This window comes from Phodopus roborovskii, unplaced genomic scaffold (genome assembly GCF_943737965.1).
Source record: "Phodopus roborovskii unplaced genomic scaffold, PHOROB, whole genome shotgun sequence".
NCBI classification, from domain to species: Eukaryota; Metazoa; Chordata; class Mammalia; order Rodentia; family Cricetidae; genus Phodopus; species Phodopus roborovskii.
In genome coordinates, this window is record NW_026126755.1 from 1,364,415 (window position 1) to 1,390,431 (window position 26,017).

Here is a 26,017-nt window from a genome sequence, read left to right on the forward strand (position 1 = left end):
GTCCTTAGACTTAAATTTTGGAGTCAAAGCATTTTTAAAATATATAAATTGAATTAATTTGGTAGCATTTGTTTTAACAGTTGTTGTTTCCTCAGCCGTCAAACGATATAAAGACAACATAATGCCTTACAGTACTCATATTTTTTCCTTCTGTGGCTTTTTTTATTATTTTGTTGTTATTGCTTGTATTTTTTTCATTTGATTAAGAAAGACCCAGTGAAACAGCATCCTAGGTGATCCAACATTCAAGACAGTTAGGACAAGGCAGCATTGCAGACATCAACCAGGATTTCTGCATCTTCTTAGGATACCCATGGCAGTGCCCCCTACTGCAGAAAGCAGTTTGGAAAGAATGACACCCAGATTCCCAAATATTGTCTATAAATGTTTGTTTTCATTTAAATGGGGTTGGTTATAAATGATTAATGACCACAACCAATCTCAAGGTAAAAAAGGGGATTATGGTATAGATATGAATACTTTGCTTTGGAATGGATTTTCATTTATTGATATAATTTGAGATCAATTTTGTGATATGTATATTTCTCCTCTTGTTAAGGTATTGTGTTTATATAGCTCATTTAAAACTGTATAATTTAGTACAGATTTTAGATAGTTACCTATGGTAGTCAAAACTTTGAGTTAAGTTAGTTAGGTTTTTAAGATGTATTTGAAATAAATAGGCATTCTTCAAATCTTTCAAAGACCTACAGAATATGACATTTGAAATGGTTTAGGGTTTTTCTTAACAGTGAGGCACAACTGCTCCTGACTACACCACCTGTATCAGAAAGGAAGATGGACATCTAAGAAATGTGTCATGAAGTTTGTTTCAATATAGCAAGACTAGCCATTTGGGCAAGATACTGTACTTGTCTGGACTGTTTGATTTTATGCTGTATAAACTGGACATGCAGGACCCACAGGAAAGTGACTGCCAATTCAAGATGGACATTGCTACAGAGTTCCTGCTTCATGGAAGAATCTGCCAGGCAGTCTTCAGGACACAGAGAAAAGTGACTGACAAACTGCCAATACAGGTAGACAGTTTAAAGTTTCCTGCTTTGCTGAAGAGTCTGCAAGATACACTATGGCCCATGGGTTCAAGATGGAACATTACAGAAGAACTTCAGGTGACCGACCAGACAAGTTGTCTCTGTCATTTCTAGAGTTTATATATTATTCTTCTGTGGTCTTTGATGGAGTTGAATACAGATAGTTATAGTTTTAGGTTTTGTTAGTTAGGGATAAAAATAAGTTACATATAGGACTTCAGACTCACAAAGATAGGATAGATGATGGAATAATTTCTTTAACTCTTGCTAAATGTTAACTGTGGTTCTTGTTTGATAACTGCTTTGTTATATGTTTTGCTATGTTAAGGTTGAAAACCTTTGTATTTTAGATAGAAAAGAGGTGATAGGAGATGTGATTCTGTAAATATGTTTCTCGCATTGGTTAATGAATAAAGCACTGTTGGCCAATAGGAAAGCAAGATAGGCAGGACTAGGAGAGAAGGAAGATTCAGCAAGAGGTAAGAAGGAGATTCAACATGTAGGATGGCAAGAGAACAGAGGGATGGCCCCTCTCTCCAGTAAGATAAGACCACATGGAAATACTTAGATTGATAGAAATGAGTTAATATTTACAACAGAATAGCCAATAAGAAAGTCTAGTCACTGGCCAATAGCTTCATATCTGATACAGTGTCTCTGTGTGTTACTTGGGGCTGGCATGGCTCTGGGACCAGGCTGGCAGGAAAACATGCTTGTAACAACAAGGGAAACAGATTATGATCCCATTCAGTCAAGTCAGACTTCATGCATGCAAGGTCCTTTTCTGTCCTTCCAGGAGGTCCAAACTGAAACAGGGGTACATGTGACATGTTAACTTGTGGGCTCTAATTGCTGCCTATGTACCACAAGGAGATAAATTTCACTCTTATGGCTTTGGTTAAATGGTCAACCATCTTTTAAAGATTTTTTTTTATTTTTTTTTTTGCTCAGAAAAATCCTTTAAGCACCAAGTCTAAGTTAGTTTCTTATGCTATCATCTTATATTTCTTTTGGGTCATCAGGACTCAAGAAATATGAACCGAGACCAGCCTTTCACATATTACTGCTATTAATAACATTTTGTAGGGCTGAATAGAAGGCTCAGCCCTTAGAACACTGGCTGCTCATCCAGCACCCACAAGCCAGCTTATAACTGTCTGAATGTCCATTCACAAGGGATTATACACTGTCTTCTGGTCAACACTGTTACCTAGCAAGCACTTGGTAAACTCTCTGGCAAAACTTAAACACCTAAGTTAAATTTTATTCTTTTTTAAGATAATAGGCAAATGAATACAACCTTCTTATAATATGGAATCAAATACCTATTTGTCTTTTCACCATTTGCATGTCTGTTTCCCTAAAAGGCCAGAAGAATACACTAGATCTCTAGGACCTGGTAATATAGGTAGTTCTGAACAACCTGATGTGGGTGCTAGGAACCAAACTTTGGTACCCAAGAGAAGCAGTATTACTGAGTCAACTCTCTGGGTCCCCAAACTATCATTATATTGTTGAAGGAGATGTCTCACTGCTCCTTCTGTCTCATATCACTTGAAGGTCACAAAAGTTCCCTCTAGATGGCTGTCAATGGATTCAATGGATCTACATACCTCTGTGAATGGACTTTCTACATTGTTTCTGAGTATCATTGTTAACAGAGTTCTCTTGATATGAGTTAAGGAAACAAAAGGTTTTGTTGAAACCTGTCAGAGTCTGTCCAGATTATATGAAGTAAAGTTCCATAATTTTAGATATGTTTTACTTACTAGGTATTTTTTGAGATATAGCCATGGCTGCCCTGAAATTCACTATGGGCCCCAAACTCACAGAGATTGGCTTGACATACTCTGTCAGTTGCTGCGATTACAACTATGCATGTTTAAGTCCAGTTGAGATGTTTTTTAAGTGACCTCTCATTGAATGAGAATGAAAGGTTAAAAAAGAAGTTTTAAAAAGAAGTTTTTTAAAAAAAGACTTTTTTTTGATGACCAGTAATTATTTCTTGAATGTCTATAATTTAAAAGGGCAATTCATTTCATATGTTCTCACTAATTTGGTTATTTTCTTTGCTTTGTTAATTTCATTCATTTTAAAAAAGTTTGAAATATGTTTCTGTGTATATAACTGTGCCATGATTTGCATGTATCACTGAGATAACAACTTACAGGTTGTTATGTTATTATGTTCTAGTGATGAAACGTAGGGAGTCCCTTCACTGCAAGTGACCTTGATGGTATGTATTTAGGTTTATAAATTATTTATGTATGCGCTGATTTAGGGGTGTACATATGCCACCTTTAAAGTGTAGAAATAATAGAAAAACTTGCAGGAGTAATATGGGTCACCCAGAGATAGAACTTGGGTCATTATGCTTAGCAGCAACCAACTTTACTGAATGAGGCAATTTTCTGACATTCATTGGTGGTACTGAGAAAGTGTTATAAACAAATATTTAGTTCTAAGAATAAACAAATAAAAATGATAGTATAAATATGTTCATATGCAAAGAGGGTTTATTGTTCAAACTGTTCTGTGTTCCTCTATCATTGTATAACATTATGTTTATAATCTGAAAAGAAGATAATAGTTTGCTGTTCTTATTTAAGCCAATCTTCTTATTTAAGCACCAGTGAGATGGCTCAGTGGGACAGGTCTCTGTTGTGGGACACAGATACCTGATCTTGATCATTTTATAATGAGATCCAAAATTAGACACCAGGGAGCTGAGTTCTGGTCTCCACATATATGACATGGCCTACAAACCACTGATCACATTTCATGCACATACCATGAACCTGTTACAAAATAAACTTTATTGGCATTATATCATGTGGCATCTCTAGTTAATCCCCTTAGAAGGCAGTATTTCAGGATGAAATGCCAAGTGGGTAACTAATGGGGAAGGGGAAAAACATGGAACACCAGATTATAAATGTATATGTGTAACCCTAATAATATCCCTAACCTCTCCACAACATCAAGTCATGGTATGAGATACATAGTTGATTGGTGATTATCATAATTTATTACATCTCTATTGGATAAATGAAAATACTGCTTTGAATACACACATGAGATATTTAAGGTTTCTTATGTTGGCTTAAATTAAGCATTTTAATATCAACATTCTTAAGTTTTGTTGACAAACACATGGGTGCATTGTATCACCTACCCTTGGAATTGTACTCAGGATGTGTGGACACATGACGATCATTGAGTTCAAATGTATCCCTCAATTACTACTAAAATCCAAGCCTGGATGAGTAACAAACAACAAAATCTCAAGGGAATTTCTGAAAATATGAAAACAAAACTAGGAAAAACAACCCACAGACACAGTTAATTTAATTGACCTCCTTCAAGGCTGCCATGAAAAAGAAATGGAACATAATTTTTCTTGAAGCTGAAAACAACTGTGAAGTCATTACCAAATCCTTTACATGAATAAGGTTTTTCTCTTGCATGAGTTTGCACCCATTTCCTGACTTCAAAATGATATAAGTAAGCCTTAAAATATTTACAGGGTAAGAGACATGATGGGCAGTTAAGATATGTGTAGTGGGATATTCACTTTGTCTCCTTCTGTGGCACTGAACATGCCCATTGGGGGTGGAGCCAGGGGTGGAAGTGACCTGTGGAAACAGGTCTGAGGAGGAGCCGGGGAATGCTCTCTTGCTGGCAGGATGGGGACAGGAGAGCATCCGGTGGAACTTGCTGGTGTTCATCTGTCTAGGTTGTAAGTTATTTCTCCCTGAATAAACATCTATTCAGTCTATTTGTTTATCCTGATCCTTATTTAACCACAAGAGATATGTTCATTCCCAGGATCAAGGTCTGATTTTTAACAACATCCTGTAATCCCTGATACAAAAAGATTCAAGGGTCTAACATTCTCAGGAACCTGCATGTACATTTCCATACCCCCACAAACACAAAATAACATCACATAATTAAAATTTAAACTACTCTTTAAACAAATTTTCACTCATGAAAGTTTTTCTCTTGGAACCATTCATTCCTGTAACACAGGTGTTGACGTACTTAATGGGTTACTTACAGAGTTTTCTTATCATAAATTGGTTCATGTAACAGAAAGCAAGTATGCAGGCTTGAAGTCAGAGAAATCAATCATCCTAAGCTGGTGGTATCACATGGAAAGATTTAGGAAATATTGCAAGGCTGGAGAATAAATCACTGGGGGGGGGCAGGTTTTGAGAATTTAAATACACACACACTATGCCCAATTTCCACTCTCTGCTTTATATTGCAGGTTAAGGATATGAGTTTCTAGCTTCCTGCTTTAACTGCCATGTCTGACACTTTTTGCCACACCACTTTCATGGTGATTTTGTATCCCTCTGGAACCAAGGGAGAAATTAAACTCTTTTATATTATCATTATATCATTATATCAACATTATGACATTATATCAACATTATGACATTATATCAACAGCAGAAAAGGAACTAATACAAATCCATAAAGTTGTATATATGAATTTGTTATTTCATAAAATCTAAAAGGGTTATCTTATCATGTAAATTCATAGTGTAAATGTTACATTTCTGGGGGGGGTATCCTGACTGACAGAAGTCAAGCTATGCCTACAGCTGTGAATGGAAGATAACTCCAGCTATTATGAGAAAGGTACTATGACTGTGGGAAAGTCAGGCTATACCTAAAGCTGTGTAGGTAAGGTATCCTAGATAGCTATAGCTCTGAAAAGAAAGGTACCCTGACTGTCATATGTGAAGCTATACCTACAGCAGTGAAGGGAAGGTATTCTGGTTACCTATAGCTATGAGGAGAAAGGAATCCTGACTGTCCAGAAGTCAGGCTATACCAGACTATGGAGGGAAGATATCCTAAATACCTAGAGCTCTGAAGAAAAATGTTTCATGACTGTCATAAATCAGGCTATAACCACAGCTGTTAAGGGAAGGTATCCTGGGCTTTAATCCACTCTGCTAACAGTTTCCCAGCATAAGTGTCTATTGCTTCTCTGCTGCACTCCACTAGAGAGAGTCACAAGAAAGGTGTCCATTTCTTCTCAGTTTCAGTACAAATTGGTACTGCCCTGCTTCACTCAACTGAGGGGGAAACCACTGCAGAAATGGTAGCAGTCTGCTCTGGCTCCAGTGAAAATTGTTACTTCTGTTTAACCCCCTAAGGGATTTCCCAGCAGAAGTATTCATTGCTTCTCTGCTCCACTACACCAAAGAGTCCTTGCTCCAGTCTGGTGAAAGAAAGTCTTCACACCAAACTCTTATTCAAGAGATTTATTTGGGAGGAACGAATCCCTCTAGAGGCTAGAAAAGGGTTTCTGTCATCTGAACAGGCACAGGGCTTCTTAGGGGAAGAGTTTATCCGTGGAGATTTTTAGGGTGGAAATTTGTGGGACTTCAATCATTGAGCTTAAAGAAGCTGAGAGATTGGCTTTATTTCATTATCAGGGAATGGATAATTTTCAGTACAGGCTCAGTTTGGTTCTGGTTTCAAGGACAAAGTGTGTTTCTTTTAGTGGTCCTTTTTAACCATTTGGATCTGGTTTCAGAGTTGGGTTGTTTCTTTCTATAGCTCTGGATTCAGGGCCAAAGTGTGTTTATTTGGATCTAATTTCAGGGCCAAAGTGTGTTGTAGTGAGATAGTCTGTCTGTGGCACTGACCACACCCATTGGGGGGTGGAGCCATGGGCAGAGTGACCTGTGGAAGGAGGTCGGAGGGGAGCAAGGAAAGGCTCTCTTTCTGGCGTGACTCGGACAGGAGAGGATCGGGTTGAATTTCCTGGTGTTCATCTGTGTAATGAGTACGGTTTTTCCGCCTGCCGCCTCCCGGTCTTGTCCCGCCGCCTGCGCCAGCCCCAAATAACACACAGAGACTCTGTATTTGATACTATGCTGTTGGCCCGGTTACTTGTTTCTTATCGGCTAGCTCTGCCTTAATTATTAACCCATTTCTGCTGATCTATGTATTTCTCTTACCGGGGAGCCGGCGGCATACTGCTTTCTTCAGACTCTCCATCTTGATTCCTCCTTCCTACTTCCTATTTCCTCCTTCTCTCCTAGTCCCTCCTATCTTCCTTTCCTATTGGCCAACAGTGCTTTATTATTAACCAGTATGAGAAACATATATACATAATGGCATCTCCCATCACATCTGTCTAGGTTGTAAGTTATTTCTCCCTGAATAAACATCTATTCGGCCTATTTGTTTATCCTGATCCTTATTTAACCGCGTTATCTGGTGTCAGAAGTGCGGATTTACCTGGGTTTCACCCAGGAGGCAGAAGCCGCTCCCCCACCTTCCCCAACGGGCAGGGTTTAACCAGGTGGACTCACCACAGCTTTGGGACATTTGCCTCTTCCTTACCGCAAAGGAGATCTTTGCCGCTAAAGCAGACCTGAAGGCACTCACCGCTTAACATTTTTTGCCCATTTCCGCATGGGACTTTGCATTTGCGCAGAGCTGTTCGGGGGCACCTGCCCTTGGGCACTCGGCTTGCACGCGTTTCATCTTGTAATCCAAGTAACTCCAAAAGTCCCCTTTTAACAAAATTCTGCTTGCCATAGTTTGTTAAGAACTATTCTACAGGGACCGGAATCATAAGGATCGTCTGCTGCCAGACAATATTTGGCGGCACACTTCTAGGCAGAACTGGGATCAGACTGGCCTCAGCGGCTAGACACTATTTGGTGGCACACCTCCAGGCGTAACTACCACAAGCTGAGATATACAACTAAAAGCATCAAAGTTCCAGGACAGCAGAATTACACCTAAGGTAATTGTAACATCCTTTGCAATTTAAGCTGATACAAAATCTGAGATAAATTTTTCCATAAATATGGCAGATAATTTTACTATGCAGAACTTTAGTAATTATTTTACTTCATATGTAGAAGGGATTTTAGCAGAAGAAACTTATGACTGGACCAATATATACTTTTATTTTGTAATAGCAATGGGTTTCATCATTAACATGATATTCTTAAAGAAATGGTTTGAGATTACAGCAAAAAATAAGGAACTTGTACAAACCATAGGAGACTTAGTAACAAGGTTTCGAAATATTGAAAATGATAGAATTCAAAGCACAGAGACACGGATTCAAAACATTGACAATGATAGAATTCAAAGCATAGAGACAAAGATTTGAAACATTGAAAATGATAGAATTCAAAGCATAGAGACAAGGATTCAATACATTGAAAATGATAGAATTCAAAGCATAGAAAGTATAGAAAGAAAGGTTCAGAATATTGAAGATGGCGTTGGCGAGCTGACAGGTAGAATTTGTTTCATGTCAGATACCTCAATAACCAGAACAGAAACAATGTAATGCATTAACAAACTAGCAGAAACAGCTCGTTCCTGGTCGTAGGAAGCTACTAATAAGTTTAAAAAACTGGAACATCAGATAGAAAGACTAAATGACAGAATCTCTTCCAAGTCTGAGGATAATGGCAAGCTAGCAGATAGAACATTGTTTCTGGAAGGCAGTTTACACGCCATTCAGATAATATTTAAGGATGATAAGATTAAAAATATGGAATCATTTGTAGTTGGAGAAAGTAAGAAACTGACTGATGCAATGAAGTCTCTAGAAAGTTATTTGATTCAAGAAGTTCAGAAACTCAAAGAAACAATGGTGAAGAGATTCCAGGCTTTAGAAGACCTTCAGTCTGATACATCAGAAGAAGAACTACAGGTAACAGGGCATGAAAAAGATTTAAAATTTTCCACACCATTTAGGGTCAGGGGAGTTTTCCCTGTATCTATTCATGAAAAGCCAGCAATGAAGAAACATCCAAAAGATGTCATTGCATATCAGTGGGAACAAATATGTATGAAAGATTTAAAAGGTATAAAGGAAGCAGTAGTCTCTTATGGCATGCACTCACCTTATGTGAAGCAATTAGTAGAGTCATGGGCATGGAATAACAAGGTAACCCCTAAGGATTGGGATCAATTAATATCAGCTGTCCTTGAAAGCTCCTCTCAATTAGAATGAAGGGCTTTATGGAGAGAGGAAACAAAAGCTCTTGAACTTCAGGGCTTAAAGAAAGGATATAAAGCTCCTCAAGATAAAATTCTTGGTGAGGGTCTCTATGCTGCCTATGATGAACATATCTTGTCTCTATGAAGTACAGTAGCTTTGAATGCTTGGGATAAGGTTCATGAATTAACTTCATTCTTTATACAGTTACAAGATACTATCGGAAAGAGGACTCATCCTATATATATAACACACATCAGATCCTGTACGGGTCTGCCAGGTCCTCTAGCACAAGGCAATGATGAAATTGATTGTTTATTGATAGGAAGTGTGTTAGAAGAATCAGAGTTTCATAAAAAACACCATGAGAACAGCAAAGGTTTAAAAAAGGATTTTTCTATCACTTGGGAACAAGCCAAGGAAATAGTAAGGAAATGTCCTACTTGCTCATTCTATAACCAAACTCCTTTACCACCAGGCAGTAACCCTAAAGGTATAAATAGGAATGAAATATGGCAAATGGATGTGTTTCAATTTGCAGAATTTGGAAAATTAAAATATGTACATCACACTATAGATACATTTTCAGGGTTACAATGGGCTACTGCTCTGAGTTCTGAAAAGGCTGATTCTGTTATAACACACCTATTAGAGGTAATGGCCATTATGGGCATACCTGCACAAATAGAAACTGACAATGCTCCAGCATATGTCTCCAGCAAATTGAAACAGTTTTTTTGAATATTACAAGATAAAGCACATAACTGGTATACGACACAATCCTACAGGACAAGCAGTGGTTGAGAGATCCAATCGTACTTTAAAAGAAATGCTCCATAAACAGGCAGGAGGAACCAAAACACCCAAACACAGATTACATAATGCTTTATTAACATTAACCTTTCTTAATGCTGATGAAAAAGGAAAAACAGCTGCAGAAAGACACTGGACAATAGAAAAAAACTTCTGAACTAAATCAGCCAGTGTACTTCAAGGATGTACTGACCTCAGAATGGAAAGCAGGATATGTGTTACGTTGGGGTAGGGGTTTTGCATTTGTATCTACAGGAGAAGAAAAACTATGGATACCATCTAAGTTAATCAAGATCCGAGTTGAACAAGAGAAACATCTTAATGAAGAGAAATGACAAGTCATCCAACAAATTAGGTCCCATGAGGCGTGCGGAGGCCTATCAAAGGTAGAGGAAGTGTTCTGTTCTTGTTCTTACAGGAAAACAGAGAAAACCTATCATCAAACAGCCAAAAAACACTGAACATGTAGGTGCCTACAGAAGAGAAGACAGCTCTTCAGAAACAATCACTTAAGGAAGCAGAATCTGATATATGGTTAAAAAAAATTTAATTGTAGTAAACTATTTCTATATAGAAATCTATTTCTCTCTACTATCTAGTATTCCTGAAGTCCCAAATTTTGTAAACCAATGCTGGCTTTGGAGTTCGATTTGGCTTTCCTTCTCTAAATTCAAGCATGTTGTTAAGATTAAATTCATGGTTTCTGCTTTAAATCAAGAAGCCAATTGGTGTAAGGCAGAAGAAAACAAAATCTGGGGACTCATTTCTTATATGCAATTTTCTCTCTGAAATCCTAATTTTCTCACATACTTTTAATGCTTATTGTTGTCTTTCCCTAATGTATACCTTAAAACTTGAAAATTTTACTTTAATATTGATGTGTAACTTTTCCCCAAGGAATAATAACGATTCCTAACAGCAGTCTTTGAACTCTCCGGAAAGAAGATGGGGCCCCACATCATCGTTTCCACTTGACTCAACCTGATGCATCTGAACTACAAACATCACCCTAAAACCGGTTTGAGACTGTTTTGCTCGAGACAACTCATGACTAGCTAGCTATAATGGTGCACCTTTTTATTACACCCTGGCCAGAGTTTCAAATAGAACTACAGTCAATAATTTTCTGCCACACATTGACTAGCTACATATGTCACAGCCAGTTCTGTTGAGAAATTTGGTTGCTAAAATTTTTCTTCCTACAGGATCCATTGGAGCAATCATCGTCCCATTTCAGCAGGAAGTAATCTTAAAATAACGACACCCACTTTCCCTACCCTTGGAATTTTGGGATAATAGTCATTGTCTTTGTGTTGGTTTTAGTTATTTGGGATTGGGTGATGCTTACACTCGGGTTTATCTTTTAGACAGGAATAGGAAATGGTTGGTAAAGGTATGGTTTAGATGGGATATAGGTAGATTAGCGTATTTTCTTGAGAATTTGAGTAAGAATGAGATAGTATTTTACAGCTTACATTGTTATGTATTCTTATGTGGTAAGCTATGTAAATTTAAGTTTATATTTTGTTATATTGTGTTAAATCTTTCCACTTACAATGTTTTATGCACATTATTTTTACCATTTTCTATGTATGTATACTTTTCTTGTATTCAAGACATTTTGTATATTGATACAATTTGGGATATTTATCTTGCTGCCCTTTATAGTTCTACCCCTTGTCTTGACACTTATACTCTACCTCTATTTTAGGGATTTACATGTATGTATATGTAAATAGTTATATTGTTAAGTATTTGTTCCTGCTTTACTCAGAGAAGTTTTAATCAGTCTTTTTAGCTAAGTTCCCGAGTATTACAGATTATCTTCACTCATATTTCCTGTACCTATGAGATTAGTCAGATATGGATGCTTAATCTTCAATCACTTCATAGACATGCAGAACATGGCATTTAAATGTTTTAATATTAGTACTCCATTGACATGAGACACTGTTGTTCCTGACAGCACCATGCACTTTCCCGAACATATGTTGGACACTGTTGTTGCTCCTGCCGGAGTCCAATCTCACCTCAGCTAATGGCCTGTTGGGCAAAGAATTGCCCCCACCTTGACCACTGATTTGGACATGCAGTCCTATGTGCTTGCAGGAGACAAATATAGAAGGCTGCTTGACCTTGCCAAATCAGGGTAAGACAGCCATTCTACCTCCCTGCTGTTGTTGTGGTCTGTCAAGTTCTCTTGGCCTTAGCCAAATCTGGGTGTACCAATGTGGCTGTGAGACCTAGGGTGACTGTTCAGGTGGCTTGCTGTTTCTGTCCTTGCTGCACCTTTTGGAAGTTGTCCATCCGCATTTCCTGTCTACTCTAGTATTGTTAATTTCCTTCTCAGGTCTTGATGAGGTTGAAGATTAAACTATCACAACTATTATTCTCTCTTCCTAGTTAGATATATCAGGTACTAGACTTACGTTTTCCAGCTTAGGACAACTCTATTGTAAACTCCATTATGCCCTCACCCTAGGACTAGATATGTAGGTAATTTTGTTCTCGATTTTCCTTTTCTTAGAGCACACTTGTTATTCACTGTTTTGTATATAGTTTTGTATTAAACCTAAATCTTTTCTTTAGACTAAAAGGGGAATTGTAGTGAGATAGTCCTTCTGTGGCACTGACCACGCCCATTGGGGGGTGGAGCCATGGGCAGAGTGACCTGTGGAAGGAGGTCGGAGGGAGAGCCGGGAGAAGCTCTCTTGCTGGCGTGACTCGGACAGGAGAGGATCGGGTTGAATTTCCTGGTGTTCATCTGTCTAGGTTGTAAGTTATTTCTCCCTGAATAAACATCTATTCGGCCTATTTGTTTATCCTGATCCTTATTTAACTGCGTTAGTGTGTATTCTGCATTTGCTCTGGTTTCAGGGTCTTTCACCCTACCCATGGAGATTCTTAAATCCATAAATTCATTTTTCCATGAGTTTGCTGATGCAAACAATATAAAAAGTCATCATAATGCTTGAATAGATTGTTGACACTATCAAATTATTTTCTACAGAATAAACACTCTCGTTTTACTCAATGTATATAGGTAAAAGATCTTACAAAATTCTTGACAATAAGGTGTCCTCAGTATCTTTTTTCAGGTATTCAAAGACTACTGTAAGAAGCAATAGCATTAAATGACTGATTTCATACAAAAAGTTTTACTCATGCATAAAGTGAAAATTTTGTCATACTATGTTTATATAGTTTCTCTGCACTATGATAATTGTCTCATGATTTTGAAGACTACTCATACATGTAAAGGCTCATAGATAGGGTTTCTCTCCAGTATATGTCTTTTTATGCTTTTCTAGATAACTGGGGCATGCAAAGGCTTTACTACACTTATTACATTCGTAGGGTTTCTCTCCGGTATGTGTTATTTCATGCATTTGCAGATGACTGAGGCTTACAAAGGCTTTACCACACTGATTACATTCATAGGGTTTCTCTCCAGTATGGGTTCTTTTATGATTTAGAAGACTACAGTTTCTCTCTAGTATGGGTTCTTCTATGGTTTCGAAGATGACTGGAGCATACAAAGGCTTTACCACACTGATTACATTCATAGGGTTTCTCTCCAGTATGGATTCTTTTATGCTTTAGAAGAACACTGACATATACAAAAAATTTACCACACTGATTACATTCATAGGGCTTTTCCCCAGTGTGGGTTCTTTTATGCATTTGCAGATAACTGGAGCAAGCAAAGGCTTTACCACACAGATTACATTCATAGGGTTTCTCTCCAATATGTGTCCTTTCATGCCTTTGCAGGTGACTGGGGCATGAACAGGCTTCACCACACCCATTACTTTCATAGGGTTTCCCTCTAGTATGGGTTATTTTATGGTTTTGAAGATGACTGATGCATTTGAAGGCTTTACCATGCAGATTACATTCATAGGGTTTTTCTCCAGTATGTGTCCTTTTACGTATTTGCAGATAACTGGTGAGTGCAAAGGCTTTATCACACTAATTGGAATCATAGGATTTCTCTCCAGTATGTGTATTTCCATGCTGTTTCAGGTGACTGGGGCATGAAAAGGCTGTACCACACTGATTACATTCATAGGGTTTCTCTCCAGTATCAGTTCTTTCACACATACTCGGCAACAAAGCAAAGCTCAACAGACACACAAAAAAAAATTGGAATAGCCACCTGAATCTTATTGGATCACAATGTTTTTAGGTTAAAAATCAACAACACAAATTGCAGAAATCCTACAAATTCATGAAAATTGAACAGTGCTCAATTACATCACTCCTGGGTCAAGGAAGAAATAAAGAAAAAAATTAAAGACTTATTAAAATTCAAGGAAAATGAAGGTACAACTTACCCACGCTCATAGGACACTTTGAAAGCAATGAGAAACAGAGTGGGCACTCAGTGCCCACATGAAGAAACTGGAGAAAAGTCACACTAGAGAACAGAGACAGAGACAGAGACAGAGAAATAGAGTTAACAGGCAAATCAGAAATGAAAAGGAGGACATAACAACAGACATTCAGGAAATCCAGAAAATCATCAGGTTACACTTTGAAAACCTGCACTCAACAAAATTGGAAAATTTAAAGGAAATGAACAATTTTATGGAAAGATATCACTTACCAAAATTAAAGCAAGAACAGATCAGTGATTAATTAGACTTATACTACCCAAAAAAATAGAATCAGTTATCAAAAGTCTCCCAACCAAAAAAGAACAGGGCAGAATTCCTCTAGAAATTTAAGGAAGACATAAAGTGTTCCATACAATAGAAGCAGAAGGGTCACTGCCACACTCATTTGATGAAGCTACAATTACCTTGGTATCCAAACCACATAAAGACACAACTAAGAAAGAGAACTACAGAATGATCTCCCTCATGAACATTTGTGTAAAATATGCAATAAAATACAGGCAAATGAAATCCAAGAACACATCAGAAAAATCACCCACCATGATCAAGGAGGCTCCATCCCAGAGATGCAGGGATGTTTCAACATAAGAAAATCCATCAATGTAATCCACCATATAAACAAAATGAAACAGCAAAACCACATGATCAGTTCAATAGATGCTGAAAAAACCTCTAGCAAAATCCAGCACCCCTTCATGATAAAGGTTGGAGAGATCAAGGTTAACAGGAACATATCTAAACACAATAAAAGCAATATACAGTAAACCAACAGCCAACATCAAACTAAATGGAGAGAAACTCAATGCAATCACTCTAAGATCAGAAGCAAGACAAGGCTATCCACTCTACCCATATATCTTCAATATTGTATGTGAAGTTCTAGCTAGAGTAATAAGACAACAAAAGGAGTTCAAGGGAAAATGAATAGGAAAGGAAGAAGTCAAAGTTTTACTATTTGCAGATGATATAATAGTTTGCATAAGTGAAAACACTTTAGAATATCTGGCTGATGGGAGGTGTCATTTTATACATATGTTTCTCATTGGTTAATGAATAAAGCCCTGTTGGCCAATAAAAAAAAAAAGCAAGATCAGTGTAACTAGGAGACAAGGAGGATTCGAGGAAGAGGTAGGAGGAGAGTCAATGTGTAGAGACTTGAGAGAACAGAGGTCCAGGCCCTCTCTCTGGTAAAATGAGACCACGTGGAAATACTTAGATTAATAGAAATTGGTTAATATTTAAGAGCTAGCCAATAAGAAATGCTAGTAACAGCATTTTATCTAATACAGCATCTCTGTGTGTTATTTGAGGCTGGCACATCTCTGGGAACAGGCCAGTGGGAAAACCTACTTTTAACATCTGGCTTCACAGAAAAGTCTGTCAGAAATGCTAGGCCTGTAGGCCAACGATGATGCTACAACATTGTAGAGGAAGCTTGGGTGACAACCAGATGTCTCTATCATTTCTCACAATTGTTTTGTAAGTCACTTGCTTGTTCTTCCTGCTTACTCGAGTAATATTTTCTTCTCCAGTCTCTGATGCAATTGAAGACTCTATATTTATAGTAAAGAAATTTCCTTGTTACCAGAAACCCACTAAAAAGCTGAAAAGTGTACAAAGTTGAAAGACATCAAAAGATAATTTGGGTTTGATAATGCACATTAGGATAGAAAGTGAATTAAACACAATCTTTTTGACTCACCAAGATAGGAGAGATATGGAATATTTTCTCTGAATTTGTCAATAAATACATTTTTGATGTATTTATTACCTGTATATAGTTTTACTTGTCTATAGTTTTTCTGATATTAATCATAACATTCACTTTTTATTTCTTTTTCTTTTCCTTTTACTGTTAGACAAAAATGGGGAAATGTGATATTTGTTTGGTTCTAACAAATAAACTTTGCTTGGAGTCAGAGGGTGGAGCTAGTCACTAGTTAACCAGGGAGGTCTGGAGTTCTGTACAGACAGATGGGAAAAGATATGGTTGGTCAGAGAGAGGAAGTAATAAGGCAGGAGGAAACAGGAACTCAGTTTCTTTTTGGCTGGGAAGTTAAGAAGGTAAGGTGTGACTATGGCTTTCTCCTTTGCCTTTCTGATTTCTTAACATTTACTCCTATATTTGACTTCAAGTTTTTTATTATTAAAACCTATTAGAAATCATGCTACACAGGTTCTCTGCATACCTGCTATGGTTGCTTTGTTTGGGGGTATTTGTGAGCCTCCTAACTGTAGAAGTTGTGATGTCTCTGACTTTTTTGCCTGTTCTTGATAACCTTTTCCTCCTATTGTGCTACCTTATTCACTCTTCATCTGAGGGTTTGTGCCTAGCAGTATTATACCTTGTTTTGCTGTGTTTGGTTGATATCTCTGGGAGGCCTACTTTTTTCTGAAGGGAAACCAAGTAGTAGTTGATCTGGGAGAGTGGGGATTAGCAGGGACTGGAGTGAATTCAAGAAATGGAGGCTGCAGTCAGGATGTATTATATGAAAGAGGAGTAAATACAAAGATAAAATGAAAATGTATTTACCCAATGGTCCTCATACTCTGCAATAGCCCAAACAGTGCAAATGACTAATATCTCTTCTGACACTCAAGACAATCACTTGACTGCCACATCTTGTAAAATTGAGAAAAAAATTAAGAATTTCCAACACAGGATACATTCCCATTTGGAAACAGAAGAATGGCTGTGTTCTAACCCCCAACTCAGGCAAAAATCCCCTGATCATGTGCATGTCACAACAGCCAGAAGAAGAGGTAGGCAGGCCATCAGCCCATGAAGCTTTCACAGATATACAATTCCCCATCAACCCTACAGCTGACACCCCCAAAGCCATGACCCCATCCTTAAATCAGATGGATATCCTCTGCTCAAATACAGAACACACCAGCCAAAAGAACAAGCAAGCAAACAGAGGAAAAGACACCCTGGTAGACCAGAAGCCACACCAGCCATCCAAAACCCATGTAGGCTGCTCACTTGTAGACCTCCTCCTTTTTTTTCCAATAATCCCTCAACACTACCCCCAATCCTACTATCTTCCTCTGTGTGCTGTAGCTTCTTACTTGGGTGGAGAACCCTTGTAGAAACAAAGAGCACACACTCAGCCAGAAGTCAATATAGGTCATCTGCCCACAGACCTCCCCCACTTTACTGGGTCTCCCGTTACACCATCCCTAAGCTCCCTCCCCTCTTCACTTTTTTCAGTCCCAAATACTCCCTGGTGGAACAAAGCCACATCTGCTGCAAGATTTTCAGGCCCCAACTTGGGTGAAAAACCCTGTTAAACCAAAAAGTCACAAGCAATGGGCCAGGAAGGGTCCAACAACACTTCCACCTCCATGGAAGTTTCTGGGTCAGCACTGAGCACACTGGGTCAGCCTATACCTTGAGGCCGCACTCACCTGATCTTTAGATCCAATCGACACCTGCCCTCTGCCAGAGGTGAGACCTCCAAGGGAGCTTGGATCATCCAGTGTTGCAGACATCAAACTCCAGTACAGCTACACCCATCAAGAGAGAGGGGCAGAGAGAGACACACTCAACCTGCACCCACTGGAAGAAGCAATGGGAAGATGCCAATACAAGAAAACACCCAACAAAAGAAAGACGAGCATGACACCACCAGAATATAGGAACTCTATACCAACTAGACCTGAATACACCAAAGTAAAAGAACCAGAAGAGAACGACTGAAAAAATAACTTCATAAAAATGATAGAGGCTCTCAAAGACAATATGAGAAAATCTCTTAAAGGAATGGAAGAAAAAACAAACAAAAAATTGGAAGAAATAGAAGAAAAGACCAAGCAAAACATGCAAGAAATGAACAAGTCTCTTAAAGAAAGCAAGGAAACCCAAGAAAAGACAATCAAACAAATGAAGGGAAAAAAAATCAAACCATTCAAGACTTGAAAACTGAAATAGAGAAAATAGAAAAAATACAAACTGAGGGAATGCTGGAAATAGAAAAACTTGGCAAACTACCAGAAACTACAGATGCAAGCATAACCAACAGAATGCAAGAGATCAAAGAAAGAATCTCAGGCATTGAAGATAAAGTAGTGGAAATCGATTCATCGACCAAAGGAAATCCTAAATCCAACAAATCCTTAACAAGGCATACATGAAATGTGGGAGACTGTGAAAAGGCCAAACCTAAGAATAATAATCATAGAAGAAGGCGAAGAACCCCAGCTCAAAGGTGCAGAAAACATACTCAACAAAATCATTGAAGAAAACTTTCCCAATTTGAGGAAGGACATACCCATGAAAGTACAAGAAACATACAGAACACCAAATAGAATGGACCAAAGAAATAAAGATTCCTCACCACGTAATAATCAAAACACCTAACATAAAGAATAAAGAAAGAATATTAAGAACAGCGAAGAAAAAGGCTAGGTAACATATAAAGGCAGACCTATCAAAATTACACCTGACTTCTCCATGGAAACCCTCAAAGCCAGAAGGTCCTGGATAGATGTTCTACAAATACTAAGAGTCCATGGATGCCGGCCCAGGCTACTATACCCAGCAAAACTTTCAACCATTGTAGATGGAGAAAACAAGATAATTAATGAGAAACCCAGATTTTCACAAATCGTATCTACAAATCCAGCCCTATAGAAAGTTCTGGAAGTAAAACTCCAACCCAAGGAAGTTAACTACCCTCACAAAGAAATAGAAAAATAGATAATCCCACTTTACCAGCCAAAGGATAAAGCAGGGCAAATATATACCAACACCAACAACAAATTTAAATCAAACAATAACTAAAAATCAATGGTCCTTGTTTTCCCTCAACATTAATCACCTATAAAAAGACACACGCTAACAGAATGGATATGAAGACAGAATCCGCCCTTCTGCTGCATACAAGAAATACATCTAAGCTTCAAAGACAGACATTACCTAAGGGTAAAGGGTTAGGAAAAGATCTTCCAATCAAATGGACACAAGAAGCAAGCAGATGTAGCTATCTTAATATCTAACAAGTTAGACTTCAAACCAAAAGCAATCAAAAAAGATGAAGAAGGTCATTTTGTGTTCATCACAGGAGAAATGTATCAGCACAAAGTCTCAATTTTGAACATCTATGCCCCAAACACAAAAGAAACACTACTAAAATTCAAAGCTCATATAAAACCTCACACATTCATAGTGGGAGACTTCAAAAACCCACTCTCACCACAAGCTAGGACCACCAAACAGTAACTTATCAAAGAAAGAAAAGAACTAACAGTAGTTATGTCCCAATTGGGTTTAACAGACATCTATAGAACATTCCATCAAAACACACACAAAAAAAAAAAAAAAAAAATATATATATATATATATATATATATATATATATATATATATATATAACCCTCTTCTCAGCTCCACGTGGAACCTCCTCTAAAATCGACCAAAGCTAGGCAACATAACAAACATCAACAGATACAAAAAATTGGAAGTGTCATGTATCTTATAAAACCACCATGCTTTAAAGTTGGAATTCAACAACAACACAAATCACAGAAACCCTACAAACTCATGGAAACTGAACAATGTGGAATTGCCCCACATCTGGGTAAAAGAAGAAATGAAGAAAGAAATTAAATACTTCCTAGAATTCAATGAGAATGAAGACACAACATACCCAGACATATGGGACATTTTGAAAGCAGGAAAGTTCATTGCACTAAGTGCCCACATGAAGAAAATGGAAAATAGTCAACATTAGAGAATTAACAGCACAACTGAAAGCCTTAGAACAAAAAGAAACAAACTAACCCTGGAAGAGTAGACCCCAGAAAATAATCAATTCAAGGGCTGAAATCAATGAAGTAGAAACCAGAAAAACAATACAAAAAAAAAAAAAATCAATGTAACAAAGAGTTGGTTTTTTGAGAAATTAACAAATTAAGCAAATCTTTATCCAAACTAACCAAAAAGCAGAGAGAGAACATGGAAATTAACAAAACTGGAAATGAAAAGGGGGACATAACAATGGACACAGAGGAAGTCCAGACAATTTTCAGGTCATACTTTGAAAACCTGTACTCCACAAAATTTGAAAACTCAAATCAAATGGACAAATTTCTGGATAACTATTACTTACCAAAAATAAATCAAGAACAGATAAGCAACTTAAAGAGACCTATAACCCCCAATGAAATAGAAGCAGTCATCAAAAGGCTCCCAACAAAAAAAGCCCAGGGCCAGATGGCTTCAGTGCAGAATTCTACCAGAAGTTGAAAGAAGAGCTAATACCAATACTCCTCAAATTGTTCCACACAATAGAAGCAGAAGGTTCATTACCAAATTCTTTTTTACAAGGTCATAATTACCTTGGTACCCAAGCCACACAAAGACACAACTAAAAAAGAGAACTACAGACCAATATCCTGATGGGAGGTGTCATTCTGTAAATATGTTTCTCTTATTGATTAATGAATAAAGCACTGACCAAAAGGAAAGCAAGATAGTGGGACTAGGAGACAAGGAGGATGCGGGAAGTACTAGGGAGGAGATTCAACATGTAAAATCAGGAGAGAACTCCAGATCCTGTTATGAGTAAGGATTTTCTTGCCGGCTGGTCTGGTCCCACTGCCACGCCATCCCCAAATAACACACAGAGACTCTGTATTTGATATAATGCTGTTGGCCAGTTACTAGTTTCGGCTGGCTCTGTCTTGATTATTAACCTGTTTCTATTAATCTAAGTACTTCCACATGGTCTCATCTTTCTGGAGAGAGTGGTTGGTGTTCTTTCCTCTCAGTCCTCCATTTTGGATCTCCTCCCAACTACTTCCTCTCTCCTCCTTGTCTCCTAGTCCTGCCTATCTTGGTTTCCCTATTGACCAATAGTGTTTTATTCATTAACCAAATAAGAGAAACATATTTACAGAATAACATCTCCCATCAGGACCCTCTGTCCGGTAAGATAAGACCATATGGAAAAACATAGATTAATAGAAATGGGTTAATATTTAAGATAGAGCTAGCCAATAAGAAATGCAAGTAACAGGCAAACAGCATTATATCTGATACAGGATCTCTGTGTGTTATTTGGGGATGTTGCAGCTCTGGGACTAGGCTGGCAGGAAAAACCACTAGGAACAATATCCCTCATGGACATTAATGCAAAAATGCTCAACAAAATACTGACAAATTGAATCCAAGAACACATCAGAGAAATCATCCACTATGACCAAGTAGTCTTCATCCCTGGATTGCAGGGATGGTTCAATATACAAAAATCTATTAATGTGATCCACCATGTAAACAAACTGAAAAAAGAAAAGCCACATGATCATCTCACTAGATGCTGAAAAAGTCTTTGACAAAATTCAACACCTTTCATGATAAAGGTCTTAGAGAGATCAAGGATAACAGGAACATACCTAACCATAATAAAAGCAATATACAATAAATCAACAGCCAACATCAACCTGAGTGGAAAGAAGCTAAAGGTGATTCCTCTAAAATCAGGAACAAGACAAGGCTGCCTACTCACTCCATATCTCTTCAATATTGTACTTGAAGTTCTAGCTAGAGCAATAAGACAACAAAAGGAGATCAAGGGGATACAAATTGGAAAGAAAGAAGTCAAACTTTCACTATTTCCAGCTGATGTGATAGTTTACATAAGCAACCCAAAAAACAGTATTGATAAACATCTTCAGCAAAGTAGCACAATACAAGAAAAACTCAAAAAAATCAGTAGCCTTAGTATATACAGATGACAAAGGGGCTGAGAAAGAAATCAGAGAAACACCACCCTTTAAAATAGCTGCAAACAACATGAATTATCTTAGGGTAATGCTTACCAAACAAGTAAAAGACCTATATAGCAAGAACTTTGTGTCTTTAATGGAAGAAATTAAAGAAGATACCAGAAAATGGAAAGATCTCCCATGCTCTTGGATAGGTAGGATAAACATAGTAAAAATGGCAATCTTGCCAAAAGCAATCTACAGATTCAATGCAATCCCCATCAAATTCCCAGCACAATTATTGACTGACTTTGAAAGGATAATACTCAACTTTATATGGAAAAACAAAAAAAAAAAAAAAACCCAAAATATCCAAAATAACCCTGTACAATAAAGAAACTTCAGGAGGTATCACTGTCCCCAACTTCAAGCTCTACTATGGAGCTATTGTCCTGAAAACAGCTTGGTATTGGCACAAAAAACTGACAGGTAGACCAATGGAGTCAAATAAAAAAAAAATCCTGATATTAACCCATACCTGCAAACATCTGACTTTTGACAAAACAGCTAAAAGTATACAATGGAATGAGGAAAGCATCTGCTTTCTGTCTCATGGATTATGGAACAGAATGGCACCTGTTCTATCTAGCTGCCCAAAACCATGCACTCCTTGGGAACCTCTGTAGCTCAGAAACTGGTTTGGTTCCCTGAAACTAAATGGCACTGAATCACACCATTGTGGTTAATGGTAGCAGAAACCTAAAAGTATTTTAATCATGTATTGCTGAAAGAATATCCACACCACCATCTTTCTACCAGTTTCTAAGCTATTTGTATTATAATATGTATAGGAAAAGTCTGAAAAATGGAATGTAATATTCAACTCATAGAAACCAGACCTTGACTTTACCAATCTTTCTTCCCACTACACATCAAAAGCAAATTCTACGTGTGCACACTGGGCAATGATATTATAAGCATCATATCTTTTGATGCCAGGGCTGCAGAATCTCCCCCTCCTCAGGAAACCCATACACAGGGAGACTCAGAGGGCAAGGGCCACTGCCAAGTTAACTTCATGCAGGAACAGAACCACAGTCTATCTCATGAGCCATCCAAATCCCAGCACAAAGGACCATTCCAGCAGACTGTTCTGAAAACACTTTACTTACATACAGCAGAAACAGTGGAGAAACTTGGAAATAATCCATAAGCTACTAGTTGCTAGTATTCCTGATTGCTAAGGCTCCTTAGAATCCCTCATTGGATAGGGTGACCCAGATGTGCCTCAGAATGTTAGCAGCTCTGCTACTGGGTGACCAGAGATCAAAAGACTCAGACAGCACAGTCCTTACAGCTCTGTCCTTTCAGCCCAGAAGAAAAGGCTAGCCTAGAAAGTTTGTATTTTAGTAGGCATTCTTCCACTCTCCAGAGTACATCCTGTTCCTCATCCAAAGCACAGGAACCTTTATGTGCATATTCCATTATACACTCAATGTCCAATGAAGCCAACCCATTGCCTCATAGTTGGGAAATCCTGAAGAGACACATCACATTCATATAGTGACTGTTGTTACTGTGTAGCTGTTATTAAAGAAAAACAGGCCCTGAATTAGAAAGCAATGAGGGGTCATTGTAGTGCTTGGAGGCAGGAACAAAACTGTGAATATGATGTAGTTATAATCTCAAAACTTATTGAAAAGTTGACACAGGTGTTATGGCCACGTGCTCCAGAATCTAGGGAGATGTATTAGAACACATCAAAGAATTCTTATGTTAGTGTCCGACCTTTATCCATATTCTTGATTACCCTTGCCTGTGAACCCCAAGAATTGGGCAATCAAGACATTTGTGGATCACCTAAAATTAATTACATAATCCTCATTGAAAATCTCAACTACTGTTGAAGCAGGAAAGCTGTCACTCTACTTCTTGACCCTCCCCATGATGCCACCAGCTAGAAAGTTGGTCAATGAACTCAATTTTTGCTTAGGTCCCTCTTCATATACAAGTTTACAATAAAAGTCATAGAAATTAGATGGCACTCCTTAACTATTCTATTTTTCCTTTTCACTGACAAGTCAAGGCCCAGCCTTAGAGGGGTTACAGAACTGTCTTCCCAACAATGGGCAGCAGAGGCAGGGTTGTATGTTCAAGAAAATTCTCAATTACATATCATGAGGCAAGCCTAGGCTACAGGAGACATTTCTCCAAACAGAAATCAAAAATCAACATCATTTGTGCAAAAATGAATAAAACTACCAATGACCCAGAAACATTGAAGAACAGAGACAAATAGATATGAGAGCAGTAAGACTTATAGAAAACATTGTAAGATGATATCAATAAGTTAATTTGAAATAATAGAAATAATTTATTTTTAGATAAAAAAAATCTTAAATGAGGGCCCAAAAATTAAAATTAATAAAGGTTTAAAAACTTGGGCCCTGAAAAAGAAACTTCTAATGACCCCTTAAATGGGAGTGCCATGGCTGAAGCCTGAGCTTGAGTTTCAGAGAAGAGGAGATGACTGTCCACCACTTATGTCAACATTCCTTTGTGGATAATTGCTGGTGGTAAAGATCCCCCAGCCCAGGAGATAACTGACAGACCTTGCCCTCAACCCCATGTCCTGTCTTATTTACTAAATATATCTTCTTTAAAATATATGGTTATTGCCTTATTCTGTATTTTGTATGACCTTAAGTAACCATGGAGACTTTTAATTAGTGACTTTCAGCTTGATGGTCTTTCCCTATAAAAGAAAAAAAAACTCTCAGTTATTGTTCTGGGATTCTTGGGCCCATTTGGAGCATAGGAGTGCCAGATAGCTTAAATAGAAGAATAGAGAAACTTTTGTGTTTGTATAAGATATTCCATGTCCTTGGGATGGTCTGTCCAGAGTGCCTCGAAATTGGCTTTACCTAACTATATTGATTTTGAAAAAGAGTCTGCCCTTCCCTAGTAGCAGCAATGTCATCAATGAGAGATAAACTGATTTTACCCACATGCATATGCTGGCTGCTAAATTCTGTAATCTGACACATAGAGTTACAGTCAATGGCCTGATTCTTAAACCTCTGAGCTGACATAACTGTGTCAAGAAAGATTGAACATACCTGTATAGAAGAGCTACCTAATTGCAAATTCAATATTCATTGGCTGACATACCCACACAATGTGGTCCATGTTCTTTCCCAAGACATGAATTAGAACATACTAGAAATTCAAAAAGCACTCCTGCTACCACAATCAGGTCTTGTTTCATTATAGTGACTCCCACAACTGATTGTCTACCTTGAATCCTCCTGCCGTGTAAACAATAAAATATGCCTATTTTGTTCTGAAGACAAAAGCCATGGGCCACAAGAGAATCATTTTCTTGTGACTGCATTAGATACTCAACTACATGACACAAATGGATAATTTTACAACTCTGAGGTAGTACAATCATTTAAGAATTTTGAAGGTATAATATAGAGGACAGAAAGGACATTGCCATGGAGAACAGACTAGAATCAAGGCCACCTGAGTCAACATAAGAGAGCTTGTTTCACAAACATTTCTCTTTTCCTGACAAGATGGAAATACAGTTGGTATATGACTTCCCACTGAGAAATCAATTCACACACTTTGGGGACTAATAGAGAAAAATATCTTTAATGATGGTGTGCATCTATCTCTGGCTAACGCTCAAAGAGGAGCCAAGTTAGACAGATTGCATTCCACAAATGTCATTGTATGTGAGTGTCTTTTATGTTCATGTTCCAGGGTATATTTTGAACAAATTAAATAGAGATTGGCAACTTTCAAGTCTAGCCACTTAGGCAGATGGGAGAGTTACACAGCAAAGATATTCCCAGAAGAAAATTTTAAGTTTATCAGTGACCTGAAACAGCAGGGCGCTGAGGTCAAATTTATAGGAGTTTAGAAAAATAGGACAAGTAGGAAGTAGAGAAGATAGAAGATGGGTTGGGGAGGTCTTGCCCAAGATGGGTCTCATGACAAGTGAGTACCTTAAGAAAAGCATCTTGTACACTACT